This window comes from Corvus moneduloides, chromosome 7, assembly GCF_009650955.1.
Source record: "Corvus moneduloides isolate bCorMon1 chromosome 7, bCorMon1.pri, whole genome shotgun sequence".
Lineage (NCBI taxonomy): Eukaryota > Metazoa > Chordata > Aves > Passeriformes > Corvidae > Corvus > Corvus moneduloides.
Window position 1 is genome coordinate 36,704,787 of NC_045482.1, and position 19,308 is coordinate 36,724,094.

Consider the following 19,308-nt stretch of genomic DNA (forward strand, 5'->3'; position numbering starts at 1 on the left):
AGAATCCAACCACTTCCAACACTCAAAGAGTCAGAGGTAGCTTTGCCACATGACAAACACCATCGATTCCTAGAGCAACCACCACTGAAGGCAGAGCTTGAAGAGGCTGGGAAATGTACTTCCCTGGATTTCAGGAGAGGTTGGGAATTGTGCTTCCCTGGATTTCAAAATCTTCCAAAGCAAGGATGCACAATATACTAAAAACTATCTCCATTCCTAACAGTACCACCACGTGGATCCTCTTTGCCAACTAAATAACAGAAATAATTAACCTTTATATTTGCTACAAATGCATTTCCTTATTTCTCCTCTGCTTTGACAGCTCTATCTTTCAAAACAGAGAGAGCCAAGTCCAGAAAACAAAGTATTCTAAGTAAAATACCTTTCCTTTTTTGTTTTGGGTTTTGTTTGGGGCATGAGGTAGTTGTAATTTCCTTGTAGGAAACAGGGCTTTTCGTAAAAAGAAAGAGAAAGCAGTGGCTGGGGAAAAAAAAAAAAAAAAAAAAAAGATAATTTTTATCTGTAATAGGAATGAGAACTCAGTAATATTTTTATTGTTATTTTTAATTTCCTCCATCTGAATCCACTCTGGGAATAACATTCAAAACACGAGAACATTAATCATGTAAACTTCTGTTAAACTCCTGACACCTCTCTTGTCCTCCCATACCACAAAAACCCCTCAAAATAAACAAGAAATTAAGTTCTGACCCCTCCAGAGACCTCACAAACCCCTCTGGAGGTTTTGCCATTGCTATTCATTTTACACAGAAAGTTCTGGGATGCCTTTCTGATGGTTCCAGCGTGTAACCCTGAGACAGATAAGCTCAGAGCCGGGAAAGCGAGTCCAAGTCAGGAATTTATGGGAAAGCATGTGGAGCAGATGGTGGAGGAATGAGAGAGGAAAGGAGACACAGCTGAGAGAGAGTGAGTGTTGAGACTGTGTCAGATGGGAGAAGGAGGAAAATTATGCTGATCTAGAAATGCACAGTGGAACTCTTCACTACTGAATTAGTAAATAACCAGGAAAAGGCATCCTTTTTCCTTCAGGTATTCCAGGGCTTCCATCTCCACCAGCTACGTGCAGGTATCACTAAAACTCTCACTGCACCCTGGACAGGAGAAAAGCACCATTGTTGGCTTTTTAGTGATCCCGGAACCTTCCCACCCAGTGCCGCCAAAAGTCACATTTCAGTCATCTGAATTTCAGATTCAATCCAGTTCTCCCTGACTAGGACCTTTGACTCAGTTCTCCACCCACTGCTTACCATGGATAGTGAACTCCCACCAGGATGGTTTGAAAGTCAGTTTTCAAAGAAATTTTCATTCCTTGTTTTTATGGGAGAAAAAAAAGTAGCATATCCTATAAAACAGCTCCAAAATGCATTTGTAATTACAGTAATTTTTAATGATGGTTAGCAAAACATTAGTTTCCCTCACTTCTCAGTATAACTGTTGTATAAAAAAAGTTATTCTCTTTTGAATAAGTCTGAAATTATTACCTTTGGTTTGCAAGTTTGGGTATTAGGCATAGATTTTATTTTCAGCACATGCAGCACAACCTGAACTGAGAATGAAAATACATAATCTTTGAAAAGAGAAGAAATAAAAACAAATGAAATATTCTTATTACATGGCTTTTAGAAATCATGTCTGCTTGTCCATATTTTGTATTCTGAGCTAATCTATAAGCCTGATTTCACTGAAAGAAATTCCCTTTTTAAATTGGAGGCTGCATAGGAGGCCACACTGTGCAGCTGAAGAGAAGAGAAGCCTTTACACTTTACCCCCAAACACACAACCCCCCGCCAAGCCGGTTTCCCCCATGGGCAGAAATCCTTGTGTTCCCCACCAACAGGGACACCCCAAAAGCACAGCCAGGCAGCTCCAATGCCAAGTTCCATTCCCACACTTCCCACCCCCAGCCTGGTGCCAAGCGATGGGCAAGGGAGAGCCAAAGTCTTGCTGCCGGCAGCAAAACATTCCCGAGGGCCAGGGCCAGATTTCCACGCGCTATTCCAGGCTGTGCCATTGGCCCCAGCACATCCTGGCAGAATCCAAAGGTGTCCCAGCGGTTGGTGACGCCTCAGTCTCTGCTATTAAGCCCAAGATCCAAGTGGCAGACGCCGTCCCCGTTCCCACCCACCGGGGCCGGGTGCTGAGAGCCGGCCGGGCACCGTCAGGGACAGGCTGTCCCAGCACCGGGGCGCAGGAGAAAACAAACACCACCAGCCTACAGGCTGAGATCTCGGGGAAAAAGCAAGGCTGGAGAGCTCATCTGGGAAACTCAGGGAGCTTGAGAGCACCAGAACCAACCACGCTGCTCTGAGAAATGTTCACAACCTGGAAAGATGTTTTCTCTCTGACACCACCCGTGAATTTGTGTCACCACTGGGCTGCTCTGGGCTTTATAACCAGGTTTTTGATGGTAAGCAAGAGGGGCTTGAGGACACAGAGCAGCTTTACCTTTACAAGAGTGATTTTAGACACTGAAATATTTGCTTGGAATCTGGTGCTGATTACCATGAGTATCCTGGGCTTTCCTTAGAACTCCTTCCAGCCAGGTGGAAACAAGCAGGCTTCCTGCTATCGCTTCCCTACACCTCTGGCTAGAACAACAACATAAAAAAAAAACCGCTAAAATCAAAAATAAGCCCTTTACACCTGTGACACCATAGCTGCTAAACCCCTTCAGTTTCCAGGATTGTCCGAATCAGAGGGATTCCAACCAAAAAGAAGTGATGAGTTCAAGTAGCACAGCTTGATCCCAGTCTGAGGGTTAGGGCTGACCACATATTTATACCCCATGCAGGCAGAGATTCCGGGATGGAAGTTGTCATACACAAAGGGCAGACACCACGTCATCCAGGACACCTGCCAGTTATTCCTCATGATACAACATCATTTTCTGGGAATATCAGGGAGTACACCAGTGACTACCAAAACTGCAATTGCCATTTACCCTCCAGTCCCAATAAAATAAAATAGAGTGTTTAAAAGGGGCAAATCAGTGACAAATCAGAAAAGCTGATACAAACAGCAGTCTATTTTTAAATGATATTTTTAAACTTCTGAGGTCTGAGCTCAACAACATCGAGCAGAAATTTCTATTTTCTGAAAGCAACATTCCTCTTGCTTTCTGCCCTGCCATTGAAACACTTCAATTTCAGAGCCCAGACAAGAGGCAGAAGATTAATTTTTTTTTAAAAAATAGCAGGATCAGTATGGAATAAGCAACCAAACACACACCCTCCTTCAAAATCCTTTATAAATGGTAAAGAAAATTTCCTCATGAATATAAAAGTCATTTGCATTTTGGACATGGTTTTCTCATACCTTTTTTTTTGGGCAATCCAGTTTGCCCATTCCTTATACAATTTTGGTATTAGCCTAAGCAAAACTGTTTCTGTGCGCAGATGTGGCCACATCTGGAGCTGTGCCAGCCCACTCATGTGCGTGGTCTGACCATTAAAAAATGCCCTAGGGTATATCCCTGTGTCCTGCAGCCGTAGGGAGGAGGAGAGATGATCCAGCAGGCAGGAATTGTGCAGCAAGGTTGATTTATTTAATTATTTTACAAACTCTTTTATAGACTTTTTTCTTCATAGTCTAATTGGACAAAGGACCAGTCACCCCTTGGGGGTGATTGGCTAAAAATCCTAAAACATCCATTGTCAAAATATTTTTCTACTGTACCATAAACAAGACTTTCCAAGGCTGCAGGTGGCTTGGTTGTTTACATAACTCTGCTACCTCTTCTGTGAGAGAGAAAAGTCTCTCACGGACTTAGAAAATAGCAAGAAAATCCTTGCTGGCAGCATTTTTGTATCCACATCTGACAGGGGGATGAGAAATGGTGGAGGGGTGGTGAGGGCTAAAGGGAGTGTTTCTTTTGACTATGAGATAAAGTCAAGATTTGAAGTGTTTTCCTTCAGGAAAAGCAACTCTGCCACCTGTAGAAGTATCAATTCACTTTGAAGAGTAAGTGCTACTCTTCAGACATGGACTAGAAGACAAAGATCTTTGCCTTTTTCCTTCAAAAGAAGGATGCTGGAATCTAGGTTGCAGCCAGGCTGACGATGCAGCACCGAAGATAGGGATCATCCCCCTAAAGGATGACGTCAACACAAAAACAAATGGAATAACAAGAGTTTGCCATGGAGAAATTAAATTTAAAATAAACACAAGGCTATGTACTAGAGAGTAAAAGGCTGGAACAACAGAGAGTAAGTTTAGCTCTCTTAGTGTTAAGATGGATTTTTAGAAACCAAGAAAATGGGTAAGAACAGGTGGTTGAAATAAGAAGTTTTTTCATACATATTTACAAACTCATGACACGTTCCAAGTATTTTCATGCAGTGAAAGGACAAGGGGCAATGGCTTTAAACTGACAGAGGGCAGGGTTAGATTAGGGATAGGGAAAACGTCTTCCCTCTGAGGATACTGAGGTCCTGGCACAGGTTTCCAGAGAAGCTGTGGCTGCCCCTGGATCCCTGGAAGTGTCCAAGGCCAGGTTGGACACTGGGGCTTGGAGCAGCCTGGGACAGTGGAAGGTGTCCCTGCCCAAGGCAGGGGGTGGAATAAGATGGATTTTAAGGTTCCTTCCCACCCTGACCATTCTGTGGTTTAGTATTTCCAAGACATGTTCAATATTAACCCAAAGATAATTACTGGTTGTGTTGCTCCCTCCTTCTGTTCCTTTCTGCTTCCATGAGCTGCTGTTTTCTCATTATCTCATATTTTAGTTGAAAACCATTGTTGCTGGGGAAGGGTCATCAACTTATCTATTTACATGTTACAGAATCCATCTATAGGGACACCTATAAATAATTAAAAATAGCAATAACCATAATGGCTTTCTAAGAGCACAAATGAAGACACACTCAAGAGTCTTGAAGACCGTGCACTCTGTATATGAACAGAGCACCCAGGTTTAAGGATTGGACTCCTTCAGGTCTGCAGGAATGCTCTTAAAGGAAAATGAGAAAAAGAGCATAAGGGATTTCAAGGAGAACAGTGAGGTTGAGAGGCAAACCATTTCAAACTCTACAGATAGATAGTTGGAAGATAAAAAGGGACAGAAACCAGAAAATGAAAGAAAAATCACTCTGCCATTTGTCCCTACTATTTACACAAAGAGTAACACTATCCGAAATTATTTGTACGTCAGATCATACGATCTCCTTCTCAAAAGATAAAGAGGGAAAATATTTCTATTTACATGGTGGACTTAAGAGTGTGCTGCTAAACTACCTCACTCTTTTTGTTGTTATTTTAATCAGTTTACAACACAGCTACTTCTGTAGTTATATATTAGTTCATCCAGTCTGTCAGTTTTTTACAGGCCAATTCCTTCAACTGGAAGTGAAATCAGTGGTGTGAGTGGTGCATTTTCTAATGACATCACTGGCTGTAAAGGATGAACAGGCCAAGTGAGCCAAAAGTCAGACAGACATTTTTGAAGCCATTTCCTTCAAAAGCAGCATGGATCACATACCTTACCCTTTACAAACCGAGAGATTTTAATAATTTATTTCCCAGAGGAGTTTTATGACCCCGGGGATAACAAATTTAGCTGTCTAATTATTAACGTGCTTAAGTCTAGGAATAGATGATTTTTCTAATATCCCAATCGTTATCCTCATCAACACACCAGGGCTAAGATTTAACACACTCGGTGTGGCAAAGCTCTGCTTAAAAGCACTGACTGAGGTTGCTGAAGCACTTCAGAGCAGTCATAACACAGTACAGTAACAGCAATAATCATACTCTTATTTTAATTGTATCCATCTGAGTTATAGCCCAACACAGAACAGTCCACATTAGCAGTGCTGAGCTGCTTTGAGCTATTAATGTCATATTCCACCGTAGGGTATTTCAGGAGCTTGTAACTTTCTTCTAAATGTACCAGATTGTTAAAATTCATCGTTACATGTTTATCTGCAAGTAAATAATAAAGGGACTGAGAGTTTTTAAAAAACAATTTTAGCCATTACCGAGATAGTCTGGTTGATGTTTAACAGATCCTGCTATAATCCTTCCTGTGTCAGAAATTACAGCTAATGTTAAATAAGAAAGCACAGAGTTTCACAGGCTCCTGAGTACGCTGCCTTTAACAGTCCCCACATGTCTCAGCAAGATGAGTAATTGTCCATCAGCCTATGGTTCATTAGGGATCAGAAATCAATTGAGTGGGAGGGTTCAGCATAGCAGGTTACACAAACCTTGGCTGTGCTGGATTCCTGATGAATAGAGTAGTTGGGAAAGGGAAACTTTAATCTGATGGCTCCAAGGTAGTTAGGCTACTGACAGCCATGCAGTGCAAGGCTAATTGGGCTGGCAAGGAACAGAGGTAGAGGACAGGGTCCAAGCAGAGAATCAAATGCTCCTTTGGAGCTCCAAGGCCAGCAGAAAGCTTGTCTGGGAGGATGACCTACTGTATAAATGAAAGGCTCACAAAAATTAACCAAGTAGAGAAATGCTCCTTAGACGAAAAACATGTTTTATAGCTGTGGTTAAAAGTGTGCTGCTGCAAATAGCGGCTCTCTGTGTCACAGGCCAGTTTCAGCCTGGATTTTATCACCTATTAAAATTAAAATTATTCTGGCTGAATCCTCTCTCTCCATGGATGCTGCTTCCTCTCCCACTCTCTCTCCACAGCTCTGCTGTTTCAGGAAGGTAACAAATTATCAAACCAATACGATTTCTCCCCTTTTCCAGGATTCACAGCTCCTTCCCATTACCTCCTTAAAAGCAGGATTTTGCTGTAGTCACCCAAACACAGGGAATGTGAGAAGAGTTCAGCATCCATTTCACTGCTCTGTTCTGTACAAAAGGAATCAAACAGGCAAGTATTATAAAAAGACAACAATTAAGAAAGATATTTGGGGAGCGCAGTGATCTTCAGCAACAGATGAGCTCTCTTCCTGGTGCCGAAAATATTTTGATTTATACTCTTTCAGCAGAATGAATAGGGTGAACTAAAGTGTCTACATCTGCTCAAGACTGCATGGCTTTAATCACTGCTGGCCTTAGTGGTCTGCATATGCTTGCAGAAATTCTTACAATGAGATGAATAAATACATGAAAGCATTTGCCCGCATGACGGCACAAAGCAGAGGTTCTGAATAATGATGGATGAACCTCAAAGGAGATCATAGGTTCCATTTAGCTGAGTGCTGGCGCATTAGGGTAAGAGCCCTAACTACATCAGCCACTTAAGCCTGCAGAAGTGGGCTGCAAACTGATGCAGGAACTACAGCACTGCTGCTCCTGCCTGAGTCTGGGTGAGAAAAACGGGGCAGCAACTTTTCTCTTGCTATCACAAGGCCAGCAACATCAGGAATGTAAGAACTACCTCCAAGCAAAAAACCAGAAAGTCCTTAGGGAGAGTGGAAGAAACTCAGGTCAGTTGTTGCTGCTGTACAGAGCTACATGGCATTTACAAGTTCAGGTATTTCCAGTGCAGCTCCTACTATGGGCTTCAGGAGAGCTTTGGGGAATGTGGTTTCCATCACTGTGGAGTAAGGAGCCTGTTTTCTTCATGCTATCACCATAAAATACTGATTTCCTGCCATGGAATAAGGGGAGGGGGCAAGTACAGCCATATGAGAATACTGAGGCCCTGGCACAGGGTGCCCAGAGAAGCTGTGGCTGCCCCTGAATCCCTGGAAGAGTCCAAGGCCGGGTTGGATGGGGCTTGAAGGAACCTGGGATAGTGGAAGGTGTCCCTGCCCATGGCAGGGGGTGGAATGAGATGAGCTTCAAGGTCTCTTTCAACCCAAACCATTCTGGGATTCCGTGATAAAACTCACGGAAGTCTACCAGAACTTTTTCCAGTGAAGATAAAGATCTTCCAAAGCTGCTTCTGCGGAGCTCCCAGACGAGTGCAAAAGCAGCGATTTGTAACTCTTTCTAAAGGAAATTTAATGAGTGGAATTTACCATTTTGAGGTCGCAAGTATCCCGCTTCCATATGGGACACAGCCAGGAACTTGTTGATGATTGCTCCATTTCTTTGAACTAATACTCCAAGCATGCAGCATCTTCCCTTTGCACATACTTCACTTTCTATGAAAAATATGATGTGATTTACTCATATGAAAGGTCCTACTACATCCTGATTTGCAGGACGAAGTGCAGAGCTTGCATCCAAGAGTACTGGAATATTTACAAAGCCTCCCTATGATTTCAGCAAGCTCTGGATCTGGCTGTGTATGGGCTGTATCTTTATTACCCAAGCACATACAAGAGTAGGTAGACTTTTAAGACCTTGTGTAGACAGCTGTGATGACAAAAAATGAGTCACATACAGCGTCCTTTAAGTAATTACTCAGATTTTCCTTTTCTCATTCTTAAGAAAAAAAATATACATTTTAAAGCACTAGAAGTAGTACCATTAATTTAGTTTTTGTCATCTAAAAAGAAGAATTTTCTGGTTTCTGTAAGTTTTCTTTGAAGTGACTCTTGGTAAAGAAATGAATACAAGAGACTGGAATGCTCACTTCAGCACAGCCCAAATCTAGAGCTAGACAAAGACATTCCTGGTATTTAACTTTCTTTTTTTTTTTTTTTCCCTAAAGTTGTTGTTTTGAAACTTCCATTTTTATGTGAAGCTTCATGACATCCTGAGTCAAAGCAATAAATGCAGCACATTTTCTGGGTCACAACACTCCCATCCCCTTCAAGAAATCATGCCAAATAGCTGTGTCTGTATTCACTCAAAATAATACTTCCTCTAAAAATGCATGACATCTTATATGATTTACATCATGTTATGTTGCGGATTAGGTTAATGACTTCTTGTGCTTCTGTGAACCATTCAAAGTACCACAGCCCAGATTATTATTTTATATAAAATATAAATAGAGTATATTGCTGAAGAGGTGGGTTATTTAACACATGTATTTCCACACGGGTCTAGAAAGAGGGGTGGGGACCAACAGTGTAACGAGCTCCTTCTTCCTGTGTAAAAACAAATGTATTCTACTGCTTTTCAGAGCTAACTGGGCTATTTATAGATGAGAATTAAATGCTTTTCTAGCTTTGTTCTGGGGGTTTTATTTGGAATGTGTGTGTGTGTGTGTCTTGAGTGCCGAAGTGCTTCATTTCACGCACAATGGCAATTGTAAGAGTAACAGTAAAGAGAATTTTTTGGTCATCTATTGCAGCCCTCTTTGGATGAAATCCAGGATAGGGAAAACATTTGCTTAACTAAAACACTAGTGAGCAACCAGATCACAGCAATGCCAAAGGCATCCTCATGATAACTTAATTTGAACAAATTGCTATTATTTTATTTCATTCATGAAACAATTTAAAACATACAAATACTTCTTCTACAGAAGATACATTTAGTTAATATCAGACTTAAAACTAGGAAAAAGTTTTGGAGTCACTAAACCACTCATGGGTGGCAGGTAGGTGGCATCACAATGATCAAGTGCATTCTGAAGGTAAAATGGGGATAGGAATTAATAGAAAAGAAATATAAAAGAGGCACAGACATTGTAGACAGCAGGTTTAGATGAGATCTTAGGAAGAAATCCTTCTCTGTGAGGATGGGAAGGCCCTGGCACAGGGTACCCAGAGAAGCTGGGGCTGCCCCTGAATCCCTGGAAGTGTCCACGGCCAGGTTGGACATTGGGGCTTGGAGCAGCCTGGGATAGTGGAAGGTGTCCCTGCCCACGGCAGGGAGTAGAATGGGATGAGCTTTAGATCCCTTCCAATGCAAGTCATTATGGAATTCTGTGATAATTCATAATTTTCTTAAAGAAATCTACTGTGCTCCTAAACCTTGAAATCTGAACTCTTAGCTCTTCTCAACACTCTCACCTTGAAAAATGCGTAACAGGCACCAACGTGGAATAAAGAAGGGAAATCAGGATAATCAGAGCTTATCACTTCCCAAAAGAAAGGATGCAAATAGATCAGCACTGGAAACACTTGAGAAAAGTTGGACGAAGTTGTGCCAAAGTGCGGACGAGGCAACGAGACACCAAAAACCCAACCCAGCAGCATCTAATAAAACAAGAAGTCAGCAACACCAAGACAAGAGGTACTGAGCTGCAACCTAACAAAATCAAGTGCTTTAGACACACAGTGCACAGCAGAGCTGTGGCGCTCACCAGGAAGATGAGAGTTTTAAATGGGGTTAATTACCAGAGTATCTGTCCGATGACCAGAAAGAGTGGAGTAAACAGAACACAATGGTATGGCCACAGCTGTGTCACCTCTGATTCACTGCCAGGGTCACTGAGCGTGTGCCAAGGGGAGTTTCTCTCTTCCTGGCCTGTTCTTATACTTTTCCATAACAAGCTACATTTGTCCACTGTTGGAGACAAGCTATTGATCAGCTTTGGGCTGATCTTGGCAGAGTCACACCTTACACAGAAGTGAAACAATATACTCACTCATGCATGTAAAATAATAATAAAACTGACATTTTTCCTGGATTTCTTGAGAAAAATAGAAATACTGGGGGGAAAAGAGCTGTTTCTGACCAAAAAAACCCGTTCTTTTATGTACAATGTATCCTGCTTCCATGGAGCTTCTGTGAAACACGACATGAACTATAACAGATTATCATCCACAGATTAAGTAGAGGATGCTAATTAATCTTTGGAAGTTAAGAAAGACTGTTTCAATGCTTTTCTGGGCCCTTTTGTTACAATCAACTGTAATTCACCACAGGAATAATCCACTGAGAGGAAACAGGGACAATCCAGCCCCTGATCACTCAAAACAACGATTGGATGATTGCTCCAAGATATTCTTCAGAAAAACAAAACTTACTGGGATCAATCCAGAGGTAATTCGGTGAAATTTAATGGCCTGTGGTATACAGGAGGTCAGACTGGATGATCTAATCACTCCCTTTGGCTTTAAACTTTATGAATCATGCTTGAGGTGGAACTGGTAATGGGAGTCATCTAATGGGAGTGGACATTGAAGCAACAGCCCTGGTGCTTAGGGGAACACAGAAAGCTCACAACATTTGGCCCGAGGAAGAAGAAACCAATTAAAAAAGCCTCCCATAAGAGGAAAAAACTGCCAAAAAGGATTAAAGAGAGAGGTGTAGGCCTTGGTTTTTGGCATGAGAAAGCTGAGGTTTGAGTTAGCCTAAGCGAGGAGAGAAAAGAACATGGCCAAAGTCATGCCTGACCTCAAGTCTTATGGGCAAGAGCAATTTTTCCTGCTCTGAGCATCCCTTTACCCCCTTCACCCCTGAATGAACCCACTGGCTCCAGCAACCACAGTCCCCTTGCTGAGGGATTTGCCACGTGGAAGTTGGAGCTCCTGGTTCTCCCTTGTCACTGTGCTTCCTGCCCCCATCACTTCTGCCTTTGGAAAGCACTATGACACATAGGGCTTTTGGTTTTCAGCCCTCTGGTCCCCTGCATGCCACTCACACAGAGCCCATCTTTTTTCTCCTCATACAAGGGGTTCAAAGCACCATTTGGGTTCGTTATCTTCCGAGCCCAAGAGTTGCAGACTCTCAATCGATCTGGAGGTCTTCCAATCACACGATGAAAAAGAACATTCATATTAAACCAAACGAAAATATGAATTACAGCATTGGCTTCCTAACACAACCACCCATGACACAGCGAAAACTGCAGTTTGGGCTTGAAAAGCGAAGAAAACGTGCAGCTATTTAATACAAAAACTTGTAGCTCGTGGGGAGCCTTGTGTTTGCCGAGAGTTAACATGAGAACAACGATGGCACAATTTGCTGCTCTACATTTTTTAAGTTTTTCCCTCTAAGAACTGTACATTATTTATAGAAATAGCCTGATTTACATGCAGCTCCTTCAGAGCTGCCGGACGGCACATCCAGCACTGCTACATGGCAACTTATCTCCTGGAACTATCTGTTTGAATAGCAAAATGAGTATCACTCTCATCAAATATACAAGTCCCTCTGCATGAAAATCAATCCTCTGCACAAGACATATTTTGAAGATTTAAGTGGGGTCCAAGTACTGCTTAGTCCTTGTGCATGCACAAGAGTGAATACCACCCACAGGGAAAAATATGCCATGGAAAAATTCATAACTAACTTCCAATAACAAAGACATTTGAAAATGTCATGATCTTCTTCACATATTTCATACGCAGAAAATGTAGTATAAATTCAAGGAAAACATTAATAATTACAAGTTATTTGCTCAGGCCTAACAAGCAGCAGCAGCCTAAAAAGTACTGGCAGATGTCTAAGCAAAATAAAGATAAACACAGTGGGGTTCAAACCACTTTTTAAAATTCTAGACTGAGATTTACAGGCTTTTTAGATCCTGTGACTTTATGCTGTTTGTTTACAAGTTTAAAAATTTTAAAAGAGAAAAAAAAACCCTGTTTGCTCTGCAAGCATGAGCCTTACATCTTTCTTTGCAGTTTGCCTGTTTATCCAGATCAAAATATAATGTTCGAGACGTTTTCCTTCTGTTGAACATACCACTGTCAGAAGAATTTTGCCCACAGTTTATAGTTATGGTACGGAAAGTGTGCTTTGTACCAGAGATAAAAAGTTAGACTGCTCTTATTGATAGAGTGGCTGTGAAAGTGTTTTTTTTATTTAAAAAAAAAAAAAAATATATATATATATATATATATTAAATATTTGCAAGGCTCTGACCTCCAGAACCAATTGTTGATTGCCTATAGTGTAGGAGATTGTTCAGCTATGAAGATACGGTTCATGAATTAGGAGGATGTGACTAAATATAAGTGGTTTTATTTAACAGATCATTATGCTGTGCCTTTTTTTTTTTTTAATGTACTAACCCAGGAAGTCCATAACCAGCTCAGCTTCTGATATTCAGACATTTATATCATCACAGAAGGAAAATATCATATATCAAAACAACAAAATACTGCTATCATCAGAACCACCACATTTACTAAACCCACATTGTTATCTAAAGAATACTACAAAGAAATGCTTTTCCATCTCTCCATTTTAACAGAAGCCTTACAAAGCTGGGGTTTTTGGATTTTGCATTTTCTGATTTCACACCTTTTTTTTTTTCTTTGAACTTGGACTATTTTCCAGCTAATTCTTGGAAAGTCAGCATGCTGAATGCACTTCGCATCCCATCTTTTATTTGCAAAGCAACCCTCTGAAGGGAAATACAAATTTTTCTTTATTTTAGATTAGTGGAATCTCTTATAATTTTTTTTCTTAAAAGTGCGGTTTTTAAGGAAAACTTTGTCATAATCAAATCGGAAACACTGTCCAGAAAGTAGCAGGGCGTGACACCACATACCAATGACACATCAGGGTAATGATGAATATTATAACCTATAAAGTATCATATTTTGTTTGTTGCAAACAGAAACTTGCCAAAGACAGCATGTTCTAGCTAGAGCTGTGAAAAAAAATCACTAATCTTTGTTTCCAAAGATCTGCATGAAGCCATGGCAATTTTTATGAATATTTGCAAATCAAAACCAGATTAAAGTTTCAAAAATCTGATTTTTTTTTTTTTTTTTTTTTGGTCCAAGATAGGTTAAATGTTCTCCAAACAGATCAGAAATTCAATGAGGTTTGAGAAATACTTCCCCCCTCCCCCAGCAAGTCATCTTTAGATTGAAATTGAAAATAATTTTCTTAGATGATCTGCCTTTCTTTTCTTTTCATCCCTTCTGAAGAAGGAAATACTTCCTGTTTTCATTCCGAATAAAAATAACAGCGAGGTAAATTGTATTCCAAATGTTTAACTTTTCATGAAACAGGTGAAAAGTTATTACATGCTGGTGAGATTTTTTTAAATAGGATCTTTATTCCTTGCTTAAGGGGGGCAGAGAGAGAGAAAGAGAGAAGAGATGAATGGCAGTGACATCTGAAAATATACAACTCCTTTATATTAAGAGAGTTTGGTCATATAAACCTTCTGTCTTGTTGCTCTGAGACCCTTTAATAATGTTTGATACCACTAAAGTTTATTGTTTTTATTCATGAAAGAAAAGAAAAATAAGGATTTTAAATAATAGGCTGATCATAAACCTGAGCTCAATGAGTGATGAAGGAGTATTTTCCTCTGGGGAATTACAGTAGTTGGAAGGGTTTGTTTGAATGTAACCCCGAGTTAAAAAAAAAATAGAAAAAAAAAAAAGGATTAATGCTTCAGCAGGTTGAAGGGGAAAATTATTTTCTACATTAGTCTTGCTATGAGCCATCCTGAGCATTAGGTGCTACTGTAATAAGTCAAACTACTACAAGTGAAATAATGCTCTTACACATAGTTTCAGGCTATTTTATAGCAAAATATAGTGGTCTTTTTAATTAGAAGATGTATAAGAAGAAACAAAGTTCATGATTCTGGAGTCAAGACCTGATTTACACTTTGCTTCCACGGAAGAGATTTCTTTTTTTTTTTCTCTTTTAAACTTCAGTCGGAGAAATTATTCTCAATTATTTTTATTAAACAGGTTATAAATGTTTGAAAGGCAAACAAATCATACGTGCAATAGGAGAACAAACTATTTTGTCTCATTTTTTCGAGTGTAACTTTTAAAAGGCCTCCAAATTAGGATACTGCTTCATTAAGCTTTTGACATTTGTCCAGTTAAAACTATTGACTCATACTTTCATTTCTTCCCCCTCAAATTACTACAGTGCCACAGCTGATCTAACTATATTTTCCATTTCTTATAAATAGCCACAAGAAAAGTATTAATTATCCTTGTACGATTTAATGCACCAACTGCCTTAACCTTTCAGGTTTCCTTAAACGCCAGCATAACAAGGCATATCCATGGCAGCAAATGTGATTTATGACAGGAATCTTTAATTTCTGTTTTTAAATATGTTACCCACCGATCTGCATACATTTAAATTCGCCTGCAACACTTTTCTCTGTCTTGAGGCTGTTGTTTAATATTCAAGGATGATTTTTGTCCACATACATTTTGGTCTATGTCACCTCAGATTAAATTATTACTGTTTGCAGCCTTTTTGGAGCAGGCCTCAGGCCCTTATTTACAAGAATCAATGAAACAGTAATGAAAATCCATTTTTCATACTATCAGCTCTGGCCTGCTTTTATTTAGTTAGCTGTGTCTAAGCAAGCAATTCATTTTGTGCAAATGTCACGTTGATAAAACAGGACGAGCCAGCAAAGGGTTAATCATGAAATAAAGCCTCTGCTTTCGCCAGCCCCCCCCCCACAGCAAAGCACATCTGTAATGGCAAAATTAAAAAAATATTTTCTTAATGTATGCAAAGTAATGTATATTGACACATAAGCAAGCCTTTTCATGATGAATATTGAAATATATATGCAAAGCACAGGAAATGTGTAACATGTTATAGATCTTTCAGTGTACATTTAGAGGAAATGAGCCATTTATATTCCACAATTTAGTGAATACCTACTGTTTATTGGTACAGAGCATATAGGAGTATATTTGTCTTAGTAATTTATTTAGGTAAATATATTTATTCTTCTAGGGGTTCTTGTGCTTTTTCTGGTTCTATAGTACTAGACATAAATATTTAACAATGCATTGTCTCAAATGTTATTCATGTAATTTATCAGGGGAAACAGTGGAGCTGTAATAACTTTTAAGGCTGCACCTTCACTTAAACCTGAGATTGATTTAAAATGTGGGAAACTGGGATGTTTCTCCATATGCAGGAAGGACAGGGATGCTTTCCCTGAAGAAGCAGGGAGTGAGTCACGGAGCTTGGACGCCAGCTCGGAGAGAGGGCAGCAGCAGACGGGTCACTCCTCTCTCCTGGGCTGCCTTCTCTCATCTCCCCACAGGAAAACCAGGAGTGAAGGAGGGATTTTTTTTCGAAACAATTACTCTTGTTCCATATCACCTCATTTCCCTCTGCAGCCTCTCTTGTCTCCAAGCCTCTGAGGTCCCTCTCACGCTCCCTCAGCTGGGGGGAAGTCACCTTCTGACTCCATCAGCAACCATTCCAAGGTCTCCTCAAGCCCTGCCTGTGTCCGTGAGACACTCCAGACACCTCAGGTGGGAGGGCTGCTTACAGCAAAGGGTATTTTTCCCTCTGTCAACTCCTTCCTGAAGGCTCAGCCAGCCAGTTTCTGGGCATTTCAGGACAAATTTTCCCTCACTTATTCAGTGATGCCTGAACACAGAGTTTATGAGTGGGCCTGTTAGTGCCTATTAACATCCTCTGCCTCAGCGTGGGATCTTGAACTCCTCGTGAGCACATTCACACCACTGAGAGCATTTTGGTACTGACGTGAAGGCGATGAGGACATTAACTGATTATCTCCTCTCCTGGCTCTGCTTTCTCCATGTCTACAGCTCCCACCCTGGCAACCTGAGGGGGTTTGGAGACATTTCTTCCTCACCTCCTCTCCAGGCTGGCACTGCTACAGACTCTTTAGCCTGTAAATTCAGGAATATTTCCTTTCCAGCTACATGCCAAGTACTGAAGCACTTGTCAATACCTCTTCGTTATCACTGCTGATGCAATGCACGCAGAGTTTGGTTTGAATTTATTTATTCACAGCATTACAGAATGATTTGGGTTGAAAGAGACCTTAAACTCATCTCATTCCAGTTCTTGCCATGGACATTGTCCACTAGACCAGGTTGCTTCCAACCTGGGCTTCTTCCTTCCTCTGCCTCTCTTTGTCCCAGCCCACTCATATGACTCCACAACCCCACCAAGGAAATGATTTCCAGCTGAAAGATGGGAGAAGGTCCACACCGTCCTGCTGGCAGTGTGGCACTGAACAAATGTTAAGCACACAGTGCTAGGAGGAGCAAGTGGGAAAGGAAATAACGCTGAGAGATTTGCGAGGCGAAAAATAAAGGCTCTTAAGAAAAAATTATTCATGGCATAATCTTGAAAATGCAATACTTATCACTAGACAGGCAACTGGCCTATCATTCTCAAACTAGAGATTAAAATAAAAAACACCCAGCAACTCAAGATTCATGGGGGGGGGGGTGGGGTGGGGGAAGAAAAAACCAAGCCTCAGCTTTCTAAAAAAAAAAATACTTCAGAAACCGAGGAATTTAAATTTGGGGCACTTTTAAATTTTGACACTTAATTTCCCCAGAGATTTATAATGGTAAGGAAGCATAGGACACCTCTATATGGAAAAACTCAAGGAAAAGAGAACTTTTTCCCCAAGTCACAGTGCAACTATATAGAGAGAAACTGAGTACAATTTGGGTTAAGTGTGGAAGTTGGATCTCAGTGCTGGCACAGAAAACATGGATACTCTGGGTTACCGTAAAATTTGGCTTGGGCCAAGGAAAAAAGGCACAAGAACAATGGTGAGGTTACAGAAATAAAAAGTGCATTTAATTTGGACTAGCAGTACCCTGTAGGATCACATACATCAGATAAAAAATAATTCTTTTGTATAATCACTATCAGTGAACAGATCCCCACACTGATTTCTGTCCTTCAGGACGGGGAGGAGATGTGAAGAAAAGTAAAAAATTTCTTTTCTGAAGGACAGCTGTTCATATATGCATGGTGAATATCACCATAATTTCTCAATAAAGTACTGCGGGAATTCAGAACAGCGTCCAAAGCTATAAATTAGAGAGGAACTGCACCCCGCAAGTTGTGAAACATTTTCTACACCGATGTGGCTGTGGGTATCCCAACAGCAGGTCATGAAGCCTGCTCCATAAAAAAAATCCAGAGCTCATCCAAAGCAACTCTCCAACCTTCCAGACAAAAGATCAAAGGAGTATGTAACATTCCTGAATATGGTAACCATGATAAACACTGTTTGCTTGGTTGGTTGGGTTTATAATGCCAAATAGTATTTATTTTCACATGCTAAAACTCACTTCTACATCCCCATCTCTCTCTGTCTTTCCTGGAAGTACATGCTGAAAGAGGAAAATAATTGCAGTCTTTTCCCAATAAAGTATAGGAAAACTAGGTGAAAGTCCTGATATTTTCATTATAGCACAGGCTATAAACTTGAACTTCATAAAAAAAGATGTATGAGGGCACTAATAATACAAAACAAGTTGTCACAAGATCAATATCATATTACAGAGGTGGTTTTACTTGTTTTTACCAGGTCAACATTATTTTTGGCTATCACATGCTTGGTACATTGATCAAAATGGATATATTCGAATCTTATCCAGTATTTTCTTTCCCTGTTGCTTTCTTTCTGGTTAGACATCTATTTTATTTCTCGTGTTGTGCCATGTGCTCTGCTTGGCACTGACAAATTAATTTCCATTCTTTAAATTTCGAAAATTTCCAGCTGTGTAAATTTGACACCACAATTGCGAAGAACGCCAGCTTTATGTTTTTGTTTTTCATTTTTCCCCTTTTGCACTTTTTTAGGAGATGTCAGACAAATCCTCCGCTATGGTACTCGATGCTTTCAGTTAATAATAACCACCACCTCCCTCGGATTATTACAAGGAATAAATGACAGCATTACAGCAAACGTGTTCAGCATTTATCACAGTACATGACAGAACACGACCCTCGGAGCACAAATGGGGTGATTACATTTCTGCTATTGTGGTTATTTCCCGAGAAAGAGTCTTCTTGGCTCTACCAGAGCATATTAAGGCACTCTCTGGCCAAAATTATTGACTGCCTGATGGGTCAGGCAGTCCTGGAAGGCCCTGGATGCCGTTTGCAGAGCTGCTGACCTATTTACTCCCATCCAAGTTAAGTCTCTCTCGGAAGGAACCCTTAGGGTTTACAGTGTCAACAGCCCTGCATTGTTTGTTTTTCTGCTCAGCCCACTACTTATTCAACAGAAGCAAAAGAAGATCAAGAGGAGACTTAGTTAATTCGCATCAAATTTTGTCACATAGCATAAAAAAAGATGGGAATTTTAGCAACGTTGTCGGGCCCCGCCACTGGAAGATGCGATTTGTACGCATCAAGGGAGTGCCCACAGTGCCATTCCAGCCATTAGATTTCCTTTCTTCAAACCCACATCTCACCATTTCAATGCTGTCAACGCAAAAAGCAGAAAAATATTGTCAATGATGGATGAAGGTTTTTCTGCAGCTTTGAAGAATCGGAGATGAACAGAAAGTTCACCAGTTGACAGCCACCTTTAGCTGAATAAAGCTGTTATATTTAGGTATTTCTAATCACACAGAAGGAACAGAAGAAAATGGGAAGGGCAAGAAGCTTTCTCATCTTATCCTGAAATTGTGAGCTCTGAAAAAACACCCTCTACCCCAAGCTGGACACAGTTTCTTGAATACATAATCTGAGAACAGATTCAGATTGGCTGAATACTTCATGTAATTCAGACAACTTCAGAAGAGAGTATTCCATAACAACTTCAAAGTTACTAAATCTATTTCTTCTAAAAAC

The 19,308-nt window shown here is 40.5% G+C and overlaps 2 long non-coding RNA genes across 2 annotated transcripts in view; both read right to left on the reverse strand.

Moving 5' to 3' along the window:
* The window catches only part of LOC116446810, a 242,120-nt gene that overhangs the window by 131,609 nt on the left and 91,203 nt on the right, over positions 1 to 19,308 (reverse strand). The gene's annotated exons all lie outside the window — the stretch shown is intronic.
* On the reverse strand, positions 4,373 to 9,599 carry LOC116446812. Its single transcript, XR_004241386.1, has 3 exons — positions 9,515 to 9,599; positions 7,373 to 7,381; positions 4,373 to 4,387 (listed from the first exon to the last, which is right to left on the reverse strand). It is a non-coding gene; the product is annotated as an uncharacterized LOC116446812 (long non-coding RNA).